The sequence below is a fragment of the Sus scrofa genome, chromosome 14 (genome assembly GCF_000003025.6).
Source record: "Sus scrofa isolate TJ Tabasco breed Duroc chromosome 14, Sscrofa11.1, whole genome shotgun sequence".
NCBI lineage: Eukaryota > Metazoa > Chordata > Mammalia > Artiodactyla > Suidae > Sus > Sus scrofa.
The window spans coordinates 32,644,451-32,657,051 of record NC_010456.5 but is presented as its reverse complement, the minus strand read 5'-3'; the positions used below and the strand labels follow the sequence as shown (position 1 = coordinate 32,657,051).

The 12,601-nt window shown below is 53.5% G+C and overlaps 2 protein-coding genes across 10 annotated transcripts in view; one reads left to right on the top strand and one right to left on the bottom strand.

The window, feature by feature from the left end:
* ATXN2 (ataxin 2) overlaps window positions 1-515 on the top strand; it is a 115,546-nt gene extending 115,031 nt beyond the window's left edge. For 4 of the 7 annotated variants that reach the window (XR_002338542.1, XR_002338543.1, XR_002338541.1 and 1 more), the window contains one exon: window positions 231-515. The gene's annotated coding sequence lies outside the window, so the exon portion shown is untranslated. The remainder of the gene's footprint in view (window positions 1-230) is intronic. The other 3 variants (XR_002338544.1, XR_002338540.1, XR_002338539.1) reach the window with 1 other exon arrangement.
* The window catches only part of SH2B3 (SH2B adaptor protein 3), a 41,321-nt gene that overhangs the window by 7,555 nt on the left and 21,165 nt on the right, over window positions 1-12,601 (bottom strand). The gene's annotated exons all lie outside the window — the stretch shown is intronic.

The following is a 12,601-nucleotide window of genomic DNA, read 5'->3' as shown; positions in this document are numbered from 1 at the left end:
TTCTTTCTTTGCTGTGGCTAAGAAACAAAGACAGATGTAAACCAGCTTTGACATTGTCCTCAAGTAGGGCTTGTGCATTTATAGGGCTTTTTAATTCTCTTACCTCTCCAGGCTAAAGGTTCAGTCTAGATCCTGTTCTTGTATAACCCTGGATAAGTGACTCAGCCCTCTGTGCCTTAGTTTTGTCATCTGTAAGGTAGAAATATTTAATAGTCTCTCTCTTTTCACAGGGTTGATATGGTGAATGGGTGAACTTTTGCAAGTGAAAGAAATGCCTGACTGATAAACAGCTGTTGTTAAATTTCCAGGCTGGGGTCTGAGGCCAGCCAAGATGGGGAAAGCCTGCTAGGGTCCACTACAGTGTTGCAGTGCTCCTGTGTCACTTCAGCGAAATTGACACATAATAGAACCTACCTGCATACATACCTTAAGTAAGATAAGAGGGAAGTAATGGAATGTAATTGATGTTAAAATAAAATGTATTTCGGTGTGACTATATATAGCACAATGAACTACTTGGGTGCTTCTGTGTGTGTTTTGAGACGTAAAGCTGCCAGAAAGTACGGTGAGCCTGAAAGGACTGTTAGTCTATTCAGTGGACATTAAAACTGGGCAGGAAGTTCCATGTGCTTTTGTATAAGAGAGCAAAATTCTGATTCTGGCTTTCTTTTCTCCTGTGCTTTTGGAAGGCGTTTTGGTCAGCTGTGCCTCAGCACCCCCTGTCCAAGGCTCTCCTTTCCCAAATGGTGTTGGGGGTGTGGCTTTGGACCTAGAATCTACCTGGGGAGAATGAGAGCACTGATTGGAACCAGACCTTGCCTTCCCTCAGCCTGCAGCCACTCCATGTGCTCAAGGTCTGGGATGGCCCATCCAGAGTCTTTCAAGGTAGCAGCTGTACCCTGAGCTGCCGTGTCCTCATAGCCACTGGTACCCACAAGACGCTGGCAGAAGGACTGGGACCGGCCAAGCCTTTAGTGAGCTCCAGGGGCCGGTGCTCCAGCAGGAACAAAACACACACAGTCCCTGATTCTCAGGCTTCTGTGCTAGAAGGGAGACAGCTTTTCAACAGGCAGGAGCTGGTAAGAGCCATATAGCAGTGTGTGGTTCCCATAGGGCCTTGAGGCTGTGGGAGTCAGTCTGGGCTTATTCTAAGATGGAGATATGGAAGCGGCAGCTCTTTGTGCAGATCTGATACTCACAGTAGTTAAGTACCTGCGAGCTGGCCAGACCCTGCTCTCACCCACCTCCTCCACAGGAAGCTGGAGGGGAGACGGCATCCATTTCATTCCCAAGCAGTAAACTGGGCCTGGCACAGAGGGCCCCATGGTATGGGCAGTCCAGGCCCTCGCAATGGTCTTACTCTGTCCACTGGAAGGGCCTTTATCCCTCAAGTGAAAGCCTTGAGGAGAGACCGCGCACCATTTGGAACCCCCCAGGCCACACCAGGCCCCAGCAGTCTTCTCTCTCCCAGGGCTTGGGGCCTTCATTCCTCTCCTATAAAGACAGCAGTGGAAGTGGAAGTAGGGTACAGTTTATGGCTGGAGGTCTGGGTCCAAGCCATACTCTTGCCACAGCACCCAGGCCCCCAAGATAGCAGCCCCACAGCCTAGGGCCAGGGTTAGGCAAGCTTAGTTCTGTTGCTTACTCCCTTGGAGATCTGCCTGGCATTCACCACAGCCTTGGTTTCCTCTTTGGTAACATGAAGACCAGCAAATTCAAGATCCCAGTCACGGATAATTGAGTCGCCACACCCCCGGCCAGTGGCCAGAACCCAGAACGGATGCTGCCTGGATGGGTGAATGAGAAAATGGACATGATATCATTCTGGGAAAGGCTTAATCAGGTCTGATTGTATCAAGAAAACCTTAGAACACACACACACACGAGAAAGAAAATGCCATCTTGTTCCAAAGTCATATCTCTAACTTTAGTCAAGTTACAGGAATACTCAGAGTGGGAAGAGAGACAACAGCTAGAACACAGACCAGAGTTTCATTTGCCACAAATTTGTATCTGAGCTTCCTGGCAACCAATGCAAAGAGGGATTGTCCAAGAGAAGGCAGCCTCTTGTACCTGGAGAATCATGTGCACAACAGTCCATTAAAGGCTCTGAGAAGAACTGGAGCAGAGAACCCTGCTAAACACACATGTTCCCCAGATTTTGGCCAAGTGTCCTGCTCAGAAACCTCTCTGGGGTCTGCACGACCACCGCAAGCAACCTCCTCCTCCTGGGTTTTGGAAAGTAGACAGTCCTAGCCTTAAGTCCCAACTCTGCCTCATCTTCCATGGACAAGTGACTTGCCTCTCCTAGCCCCACTTTTGTAAGGTGGGATAACAGGGCCCCCACCTGCCATGAGCATTGAGCAATACAGGGTTAGGGTTAGGGTGTGGAGCGCTCCAGGTGGGTCTGGAGAGATCCATGTGGGGAAATGGCACCAGGTGGGGATGAGCACAGGGCCTCAGGAACCCAGTCTTAGGAATACCTGCCCTGCTCAGAAGCAAATAGCTCCTCTGGAGGAAGCTTCCACCTTTCATAGCTGTCTCCACTACGAGACCATAAGCCCAAGGCAGCCTTCCTGCTCCCTTCATCTGTGTGTCTTCCACAGGGTACAGAGGAAGTGGTATAAATGTTTGCTGAGGACTCTCCAGAGTGGAGAAGGTGGAGGAAAAGGCATTAGAGGCTAGGTACAGCAAAAGCCAACACCCAGAGACCAGAAAGTACACAAAATGCACCAGGTGGCAGGGGTGTCAGCTGTGGCTAGAAATTGTGCTAATAGGCCCCCGCACACCAGCCTGTAATGAGCATCTGCTGTGTGCCAGGCACTGGGGCCTGGGCTCTCCATCCAGGACACTTTCAGACTATTGAATTCACAAGCCAGCACCATTTCCAGAAATTTCCAGTTTCACAGAAAAGAGCATCATATTGAGGAATGGAGGTACCAGAACCAAGGAAGCAGGAAGGACATTGTCTCAGAGCAAAGAACAGACGTCGACATCAATTATGGTGATGTGTTAGTGAGAAAACCCTCAGCATCCCACTCTGGACCATCTGTCTCTCTGAAGAACAGTGGTGGGCGCCTCCCATGACCCCCCAGCAGCCCATGAAACCAGTGTTTTATCCCCACTTCACAAATGAGCCAAGGCTAAGAGAATTTCTAGGGGGTGGGGGTGGGGGGCTGGTCACGACACAGAGCACCCATCACAACCAGCAGGCCCAGAGCCACGGAAAGTCAGCCTGGGATCCACATTTAAGACAGGCCTGGGGAGTTCCCGTCGTGGCTCAGTGGTTAACGAATCCGACTGGGAACCATGAGGTTGCGGGTTCGGTCCCTGCCCTTGCTCAGTGGGTTAACGATCCGGCGTTGCCGTGAGCTGTGGTGTAGGTTGCAGACACGGCTCGGATCCCGCATTGCTGTGGCTCTGGCGTAGGCTGGCAGCTACAGCTCCGATTAGACCCCTAGCCTGGGAAACTCCATATGCCGCGGGAGCGGCCCAAGAAATAGCAAAAAAATAAAAAAATAAAAAAAAATAAGACAGGCCTGGGTGTATTTCAAACCCACTGCCATCTGAGGGGAATGCTGGGCAGCAAGGCCACCCCACTCCTCCTCCCCCAGGCACAAGAGGCTTGAAGGAGGGAGAGTACAGGCCATCCCACAGGCAGAATGGTGGGTGCTGAGGGCAAGGGCTCTGGAACCAGGCGGACTGCATTCCAGTCCTGAGCAGCTCCTGGGGGCAAAGGGGGTGCTCACAGAGCCCCCACTAAGAGTGAGGTGTCAGAGACACCCTGAACCCCCCGAGATGCGCAGCATCAACATTGAGTTGCCATCCATCAGTCCTGTCAGTGCTACTCCCAGAGACATCCAGGATCTACCTACTTCCCATCCCCCTCTTCTGCTCCAAACCCTCCCGTGGCCCCCATCTTTCCGGGAATAGAAGCACAGGTCCTCACTGTGGCCCACAAGATGTTGCGTGACCTTCTCAGCCTCATCTGCCCTCCCTCACTTTTCCAGCCACACTGGCCTCCACCGTTCCTTCAAGTCATCAAGCATACTCCCGCCTCAGGGCCTTTGCACCTACTGTTCCCTCTGTCTGAAAGGACAGTTCCTCCACATCTTCACAAATCTGACTCTTCTCAGATTCAGGTCTCAGCTCAAGTGTCAGCTCCTCAGGAAGGCCCTCCCTGACCACGGTGTCTAAATACACACAGTCACCATCACAAAACCCCCTTTACTGCATTTACCAGCCCGTGAACACTTATCTAAGCCATCCATTTACAGATGGGGAAATGGAGGCCCCGAGAGGCAAAATCACCTGTCCCCAGTCACAGAGATCACAGAGAGAGGAGCTGAATGGAGCTGAGGCTGAGACCCTTGTCTGCCCAGCCCCAGAGCCCACAGCAACCACCTCCATCTGGTTGTCCCTCCCAGCTCATGCTGTCCCACAGCCAGGCCCGATCCCAACTGCAGGTCTGCTCTGGGGAGCCTTCTTTGACCCCTAGGTCGTGGTCAGTACGATTCCTATGCCTCTCCCTCGGCACAGGGCTTATCAGGCCTGGCCATAATTTCCTGATGGTGCAGCTGCCCCCACCATCTGACTGGGAGTTCCTCTGGGGGTGGGGACAGGGCACCAAGCCTTGTTCCTAGCTGAGGCCCAGCCCTGGGTCCAGCCTAGAGGAGGCACTTGGAGAGTGTCTCTCAGATAGATGGGTGAGTAGCTGGGTGGGTGCCTGGATCCACAGCCTTCAGATGTCTGGGAGCAGAGGCCAATGTGGGGGTGTGGCGAGTTATCTCACCCCCTGGCTGCCTGGCTCCCTTGGAGGCAAACTGAAGGCAACAAGCCAATTTCAAGGACTGAACAAATGTTGGAACTACGGGCCACAGGTCACTTCCTTCCTCTGCCCCAACTAGAGCCCCCTCCCCCCACACACACACCCTTCAAATGCCTGCCTCAGCCACTCTTCCTCTGTGTGACCCTCAGCAAATCACTTCGCTTCTCTGCATTTTGTTTTTTCATCTGTAAAATGAAGGTGATACTGGAACATCCTGCTCCACGCGCCCTGGGGCTTCTGTAAGTGCCTCTTGCCTGAGTGCCCTGGATGCTCCCAGATCCACCCAGTCCACTAGGGGCCAGGTCTTCCCCCTTGGTCTGCCCCTTGCCACCTCATGCTCCCTCTCCCCACAGGGAACCAGGAAAGGGATGGGAGAGGCTTCCATAAAAGCCACCTGGATCGAGGCAGCTTCCCTGGCCCGGCAAGTGAGCCGGCCAGTGCCAGAAAGAGAAAGGCTGATGCTGACATGGTAAGACAGACCTGATGGGACAGCCTGCTCAGAGACAGAGGCCTCATCATTTTCCTCTCCCGCGCTGGGCAGGAGGCATCCCCAGATCACACCCTGAGTGAGCGTGAAGGTGAAAGCCTGCCCCCTACTGTCAGACCCTAAGAGGCCTGAAGGAGGCCATGTGGGAGGGGTAAGTTGGCCAGAGATGTGGAGACAAAGGGGCTGGGGGCTCGTCTAAAAGCCCACCTACATGGAGTTCCTGTCATGGCGCAGTGCTTAACGAATCCGACTAGGAACCATGAGGTTGCGGGTTCGGTCCCTGCCCTTGCTCAGTGGGTTGACAATCCGGCATGAGCTGTGGTGTAGGTTGCAGACACGGCTTGGATCCCGCGTTGCTGTGGCTCTGGCATAGGCTGGCAGCTACAGCTCCGATTCGACCCCTAGTCTGGGAAACTCCATATGCCGCGGGAACGCCAAGAAATAGCAAAAAATAAAATAAAATAAAATAAAACCCCACCTACAGTGAGCTCCCCCTCCAGCCCATCAGAGTCCCCCCTCACATGTCAGGACAGACTTGCAGTGACACAGACACAAAGTCCCCTCTCAGAGTGACGGAGACCACCCCCACACACAGACTCACAGTGAGAGGGACACAAAGCCCCTCTCAGATGCTGCATCAACCTCCCCCAGGAACAAACTCCCAGAGACAGAGACCCCCACAGAGAGACAGCACCACCAACACACACAGGATCCCTCAACAGCCCCTCCCGAGATGTGGAAGCCCAGGTCCATAGCGAGTGTGGATAAGCCAGCTGTGGGGATGGGCCTGGGGGCCACACCCAGGTTTGAGGGGCTCTGTGGCCTAAGAGGGACTACCCTGGAAGTCCCTCTCCCTGCACCCCCTTGTCAGCATAGGTGAACTAGTGAACCAAGGGGCTTATGAGCCACCAATATCTTCACCAGCTGCGCTCACCTTCCAGGCCGCACACCCCAGCTGGGGGAGGGATGTGCGGGGGTCGGGTAGAGGGCTGCATGCTGATGCCTCTGAGGCCTCTCCCCTCCACATAGGGTGCCACTCTTGCCCAAAACCTTTGGCAAATTAGGATCAATCGCTTTGCAGCTCCTCGAGCTGCTCAGCAGCCAGGCTTGATCAAGCACTCCTCTGTCCCTGGCTGGCCTGAGATGTTCTTGAGGACAGAAGTGGCATCTTTGCCTGGGAACACTCAGCTGGCACTGGGGCCTGGGCCACCTGGGGGTCCAGAGCAGGGTGTGGGGGGGCCAGCCAAACGCTCCCCTACCCCCACCACCACCGGCTGCAAACCAGCTGCCACCAGCCCACGCCTTGAACGACCACATCCTGCTCCAGGCTTCCCGCCAGGAATCCTCCCTGCCCCCACTTGGCTGCAGAGCCCCAAGGCCCGTGCGCCCAGTCCCTGTCCCCCTTCTTCTCGTAGTGCCACTGGGCCACCTCGATGCCAGGGACACCCCAGGCCTCGAGTGCCGGGCTGTGGTCAGCCCCCCAGACAAAAGGGGAAGCCGTGGCTCCGAGAGGCAACGCCATGTGCCCAGGCCCCAGGCAGGAGGGGGCTCACCCGTGCTGAACTTGGCACGGGCCCTGGGGCCTTCCTGCTGCAGCAAGGGTGTGCTCTGTGGTCCTGGGGGGAGAGCAGAGGGACCCACCTGAGTCTGCCACAGGGCCAAGGGTCCCAGAGCTGGCCGGCCCCCAAGGGCCTTCTATGGCCTGCCCACCTCCCAACCCCACCGAGGAGCAGACCAGCAGGGGAAGCCCCTCACGCAGCAGCGCAGCCCCCAGTTGCACCCTGGGCCTCGTGTCTGCTCCGCGCCGGGCAGGGTGGAAAAAGCTGTGGTTAAGAAATAACAAATAACCTCTGTCACCAGCCTCAGGGAGGGGTGTGCACCGGAGGGGAGGGGGGCTCGTCACCACCAAGATCCCCAAAAGCCCCAGATGGTGGCCACCGCCTGCCTTCGAAGAATGATGATTCAGAAGAAGAGGTGAAAGCGAGGGCCTCTGGGGCTCAGGGGGCTGCAGGGACACCAAGGAGGCTCAGAGTCACCCAGCAGAGCCTGGGGCTGAGCTGATGGGGAAACAAGGGTGAGACCCAGAGGCCCTAGAAGCTGGTCGGGGCTGCGGCCACCACTCCGGGAATCTCCGCCCTTCCAAGCTCAGTCTGCCATGAGTTGTTTTTATCCTTGGCCCATGTTTCGTGAGCACTCACTATGTGATATGCCATGATACACAGCATCTCACTGACACCAAAAAACAACAGGAAATCACACCAGCCACAAAGAATAAAAGCCAGCTGGATTAAATAATTAAATGCGAAAAATAAAACCAAGACAAGACTGGAACAGAAGAACCTAAGTACTTATCTGACATTGGGGCACTAGGGAAGGCCTTTCTAAGCAGAAAAAGCAAAGAACAAAATCAGAAAGGAAAAGATCACTGTATTTCACTGCCCGGACTTAAAAACTTCCAGAAGTCAAGTTGAAAAGCCAAGTGGCAAACAAGGGAAATAGTTGCAGTGTGTGACAGAGCACTAATATCCAAGTAAAGAGCTCCTGCAAATCAACAGGAAAGAGGCAGCCAGTGCAGACGAGAGGCACGGAGTAAATGTTCATGACCAAGAAACATAAGAGAAACAGTCAAAATCCACAGGGACAGAAAGTAGGATTAGTGGGTGCCCGGAACTGGGGAGTGGGGATGGGACTGGAGGCTGCCTGCTAACAGGCACTGGGATTCTTTCTGACGGGATGGAAATGTTCTGCAGTTAGACAGTGGTGACGGCTGCACACACAGTGAATATACTAAAAACCAACAAGCTACACTTTAACATGGGGAATTTGATGTTATGTGAATGACAGCTCAAAGTTTCTAAAAAAGAGAAATGGTCCATTCCATTCATAATCAGAAGGGACAAGATAACCATGTCCCTTAGAAGTTGGGAAAAGGTTTTAAAAAAAATACCCAGTGTTAGCACCACTACTTGAAGATAAATGGGTATAAGAACCTTTCTGGAAGACTACAGGAAAAGGATCTATTAGCAGCCTTAAAAAATAGCTGGTCGGAGTTCCCGTCGTGGCGCAGTGGTTAACGAATCCGACTAGGAACCATGAGGTTGCGGGTTCGGTCCCTGCCCTTGCTCAGTGGGTTAACGATCCGGCGTTGCCGTGAGCTGTGGTGTAGGTTGCAGACGCGGCTCGGATCCCACGTTGCTGTGGCTCTGGCGTAGGCCGGTGGCTACAGCTCCGATTCGACCCCTAGCCTGGGAACCTCCATATGCCGTGGGAGCGGCCCAAGAAATAGCAAAAAGACAAAAAAAAAAAAAAAAAAAAAAATAGCTGGTAAGCACATGAAAAGATGTTCAACACCAAGAGCCATCAAGGAAATGGAAATCAAAACCATTCAAACCCGCTAGGATGGCTACAGTCAAAAAGATGGATGCTAACAGATGTTGGTGAGGATGTAGAGAAACTGACACCCTCATTACTGGTAGGACTAGAAAATGGTGCAGTACTTTGGAAAACAGTCGAGCAGCTCCTCAGAATGTTAAAACATAGAGTTACCATAGGATCCAGCAATTCTACTCCTAGGTATGTACCCAGGAAAAAAATGAAAACACAAGTCCACAAAAACTTATTCATGAATGTTCATGGCAGCACTATTCATTAATCGCCCCAAAATGGAAATAACCTAATGTCCATCCACTGAGAGAGGCATGGATAAACAAAATGTAATCTATCCTTACAATGGAGTATTATTTAGTAATAAATAGGAACAAAATACACCTTGAAAACATGATGCTAAGTGAAAGAAGACAATCACAAAAGACCATACATTGTCTGATTCTATTTATACGAAAAGAACAGAACAGGCAAACCTATAGATACAGAAAGCAGATCAGTGGTTGCCTGGGGCTCAGGAGGAAAGGAACGGGAGTGACTGCTAGTGGGCACAAGGTCTCTTTTTGAGATAATGAAACTAGTCTAAAATTAAATTGTGGAGATAGCTATACAGCTCTGTAAATGTACTAAAAACCATTGTACACTTGACACAGTTTCATAATTTGTAAACTATCTCTCAAGCTTTCAGAGAAAGAAAACATGAGAAGCACTCACAAAGCCTTCAACCCAGCACTTCCCTTCTAGGAATGTAGCCTAAGGAAATAATCAGACATACGTACCAAGATTTACACACAAGATATTTGTCACAAGGTTATCTATTTGAGCAGAAAAGTTATAAATGATTGAAAGAGGAGTCTAGATAATAATAAATATATCAGGGGTTATGTAAATGAAATACTGTGCAGCTAGGTTATTTAAGACATTCTTGAAAAATGTTTAAGCAAACAAAAATGTTTGAAACAAGCTTTAAAAAAAGGTAACAAAACAGTATGATGAGTACCAGTCTCACAAGGGCTGGGGTTTTTGTCCCAAAGTTTCTGCCCATAGTCCCCAGCATGCTTGGCACACAGAAGGGGCTCTAGAGATAAGTGCCAAATGAAGAAGTGGTGAATGCTAGGAGTTCTCACTGTGGCACAGCAGGTTAAGGACCTGGTGTTGCCGCAGCTGTGGCGCAGGTTGCAACTGTGGTTCGGGTTTGATCCCTGGCCCAGGAACTACCACATGCCGAGAGTGTGGCCATAAAGAAAGAAAGAAAAAAAAAAAAAAAAAGAATTAGTGAATGCAGATGGAATTGCAATTTGGGGGGAAAGTTAGAGAAACAAATAGAAAACAAAAGATTACAAAGACATCTACTGAAATGGAAATGCTGGTTTTCTCCAGGTAGTACAATTGTGGGTGGTTTTTAAGTTACTGGTCCATTATTCCTGCCATGAGTTTTATTAATTGAAAAAACAAAACCAGAAACACTAGGAACTCAAACGTGGGAGGCCCTGGGTCAGGCACACAATTTCCTAGATTACACAAAGATGTGAAATGAGATGCAGCAGGACCTCCAGTTATAGAGGGTTCCCTGGAGAGAGACGTCTGTCTCTGCTGCCTCTGTGGACCTCAGACACCCGCACCGGAGCCAGAGCCAAGCTGCAGTCCAGGTTCAAGTCAGGCTCAGGAGAGGGGATCGGGCAGAGGCAGGGAGGATCCAGAGCCCAGGTGCCCTGTGATCACCCCACCCCCACCCCCGCACGCTGTCACCCACTGGTGCCAGAGGCTGAGCCGTCAGCGGGGTCCGTGGACTGAGGGAAACAGTGGCCTCCTCCCCAGCGCAGAGGGCAGATAGGAAAAAGGGGTGTGGGGCCCCAAAAAGGAAGCTGAGGCGGCCCCTCCTGCCTTGGGGAAGGAAGCTACCCCCACCCCCACCACCAGTGAGGGCCAGCCGCTCAGAACGCGATCTCTTCTGGTGCACTTTGGTTTCCTTTTCCATTCACAAAGTCGTGGGTGGGGGATTTCCAGCAGGCCTGCCTGGCCAGCCGTGCCATCAGCTGGTACCACTGGGAGTGCCATCCAGGTCGCTGTCCCTCCCAGGGAGAGCCTCTGCCGCCCCACCTCCAGGGTCTGCTGACTTCTCACACAGGAAGCCCCTTCTGTTTCTCACAGTGGAAGCCTCGTGCCAGGCCCTCCAGGAGCTGGTTTCTGACTCCAGCACCCTGAGAGGCCAGCACTGACACTCCGTTTTCAGATGGGGAAACTGAGGCTGAGCCCAGGGTCTCAGCCCAATGCCACATAACAAGGACACAGGAACAAAGATCTGAACCCAACCTGTCCACCTGTCTTTCTCCCCGGCCGCCAAGCCCACAGCCCAGACGCTGCAGTTTTGTGTCCCAACACCCAGTCCCTCAAACAAAGGAAACCAGAAGACCAACTTCCAAAATGCTGGCAACAGCTAACAGGCCCTGGGCGCCATGGGTGAGGGGTGGGGGCAGTGTGGAAACAGCCCCCAGGGGCACCAGAGCTGGGGGCGATAAGCAGTGACCTCCCTTCGTTCGTCACTCTCCCCTGTTGGATTGAGGGCACTTTCCCGTCTCTGGATTCACAGAAGTTGAGCTGCGAGAAGCACAGCACGCAGATACCATCTGCCCGCGGTTTCGGCGTGGTTGGGGGTTTCTTCTAAGCGGCAAAGTACTTTTCAAAAAACGATCTTACACGAAACCCCACTAAGGGGCAGATAGGGCTGCTGTGTGTGTGGTTGGGGGCCCCTCAGAGCCCTGCCCACCACTACCCCGCCTTCCTTCCCCCTCCAGCCCCAGAAGGCCCAGAGCAAGCCGCTTGGGCGCCCACTTCACAGCTCTGAGAGGGGCGGGGACCCACCTGGGCACGAAGCAGCCCCGGGCAGAGCACCCACAGGAATCCCCCCTCACCCTGGATGCCTTCTGCCCCTGGTCCTCCCATGAGAGGGTGGGACTGAGGAGCCCCTGGCCTCTGGGGCGCTGCCTCCCCTGGGACAGCGGGGCTTGGTTTGGTGGATGAAGATCCACAGGGCTGTAGGGGGAGGGTGGGTGGCTCCTCTGCCTGTCTGGGTGCAGACACAGCACCCTCCCCCGCCCCGCCTTAGCAGGCCTGCACCGGGTTCCCTTCCTGCTCCTCAGCCTCCCAGATGTGTGGCTTTGGGCAAGTCTCTACCTCTCTGAGCCTGTTTCCTCATCTATGAGATGGCTTCATCACTGTCCCCGCCTCACAGGTTTGTCACGATTGCATGGGTTGTGTCAAAGGCAGGACCCATGGTGCTGAAAACAATAAAAATATCAACAACTACAGCAGTGAAGCCTTGTAGAGACCACCAGCAGCTAGTCTACACCGACCCGAGGTGGGTGCCATCACTCAGCTCTTTTTACTGGAGGAAAACGAGGCCCAGAGAGGGCGAAGTGCCTTTCCCAAAGTCGCACAGCTCAGGAGAGACAGAGGCAGGACTCGGGGCCAGGCCTGTCCGAGCCCCAGGAGGCTGCCCCCTCCCGCCCGCTTCCTGCCCGGCCCTCCTCTTCCTCCTCGCACTCCTGCCTCCGGGAGGAAACCGCCAGGCCCCCGGCGGACGTCCCTTTCTTTCTGCTTCCTCTTTCCCACACTCGGGGCACGGCTTCGGGCTCAGGCCCCCAGGGGCCAGCAGTGGCTCCTTCTGCGGCTCTGAGCCTCAGCGTCCTCATCTATAAAGCGGGTGCAGCGGCAGTGCTGACCCTGGAGAGTCACAGGAGTGCTAAGGGGGCTAACTGGGTACTGCCCTCACCCACGCCAAGTGCTCAAGACACTCGGCCCCTTCAGCAGCCGGGCCTCCACGAGCACCCACTGCCCGCGGGCTGCTGGCCTTGCTCATGCCCAGTCAGCACCTACCATGTGTACAGGCTTCTCTACCTGCA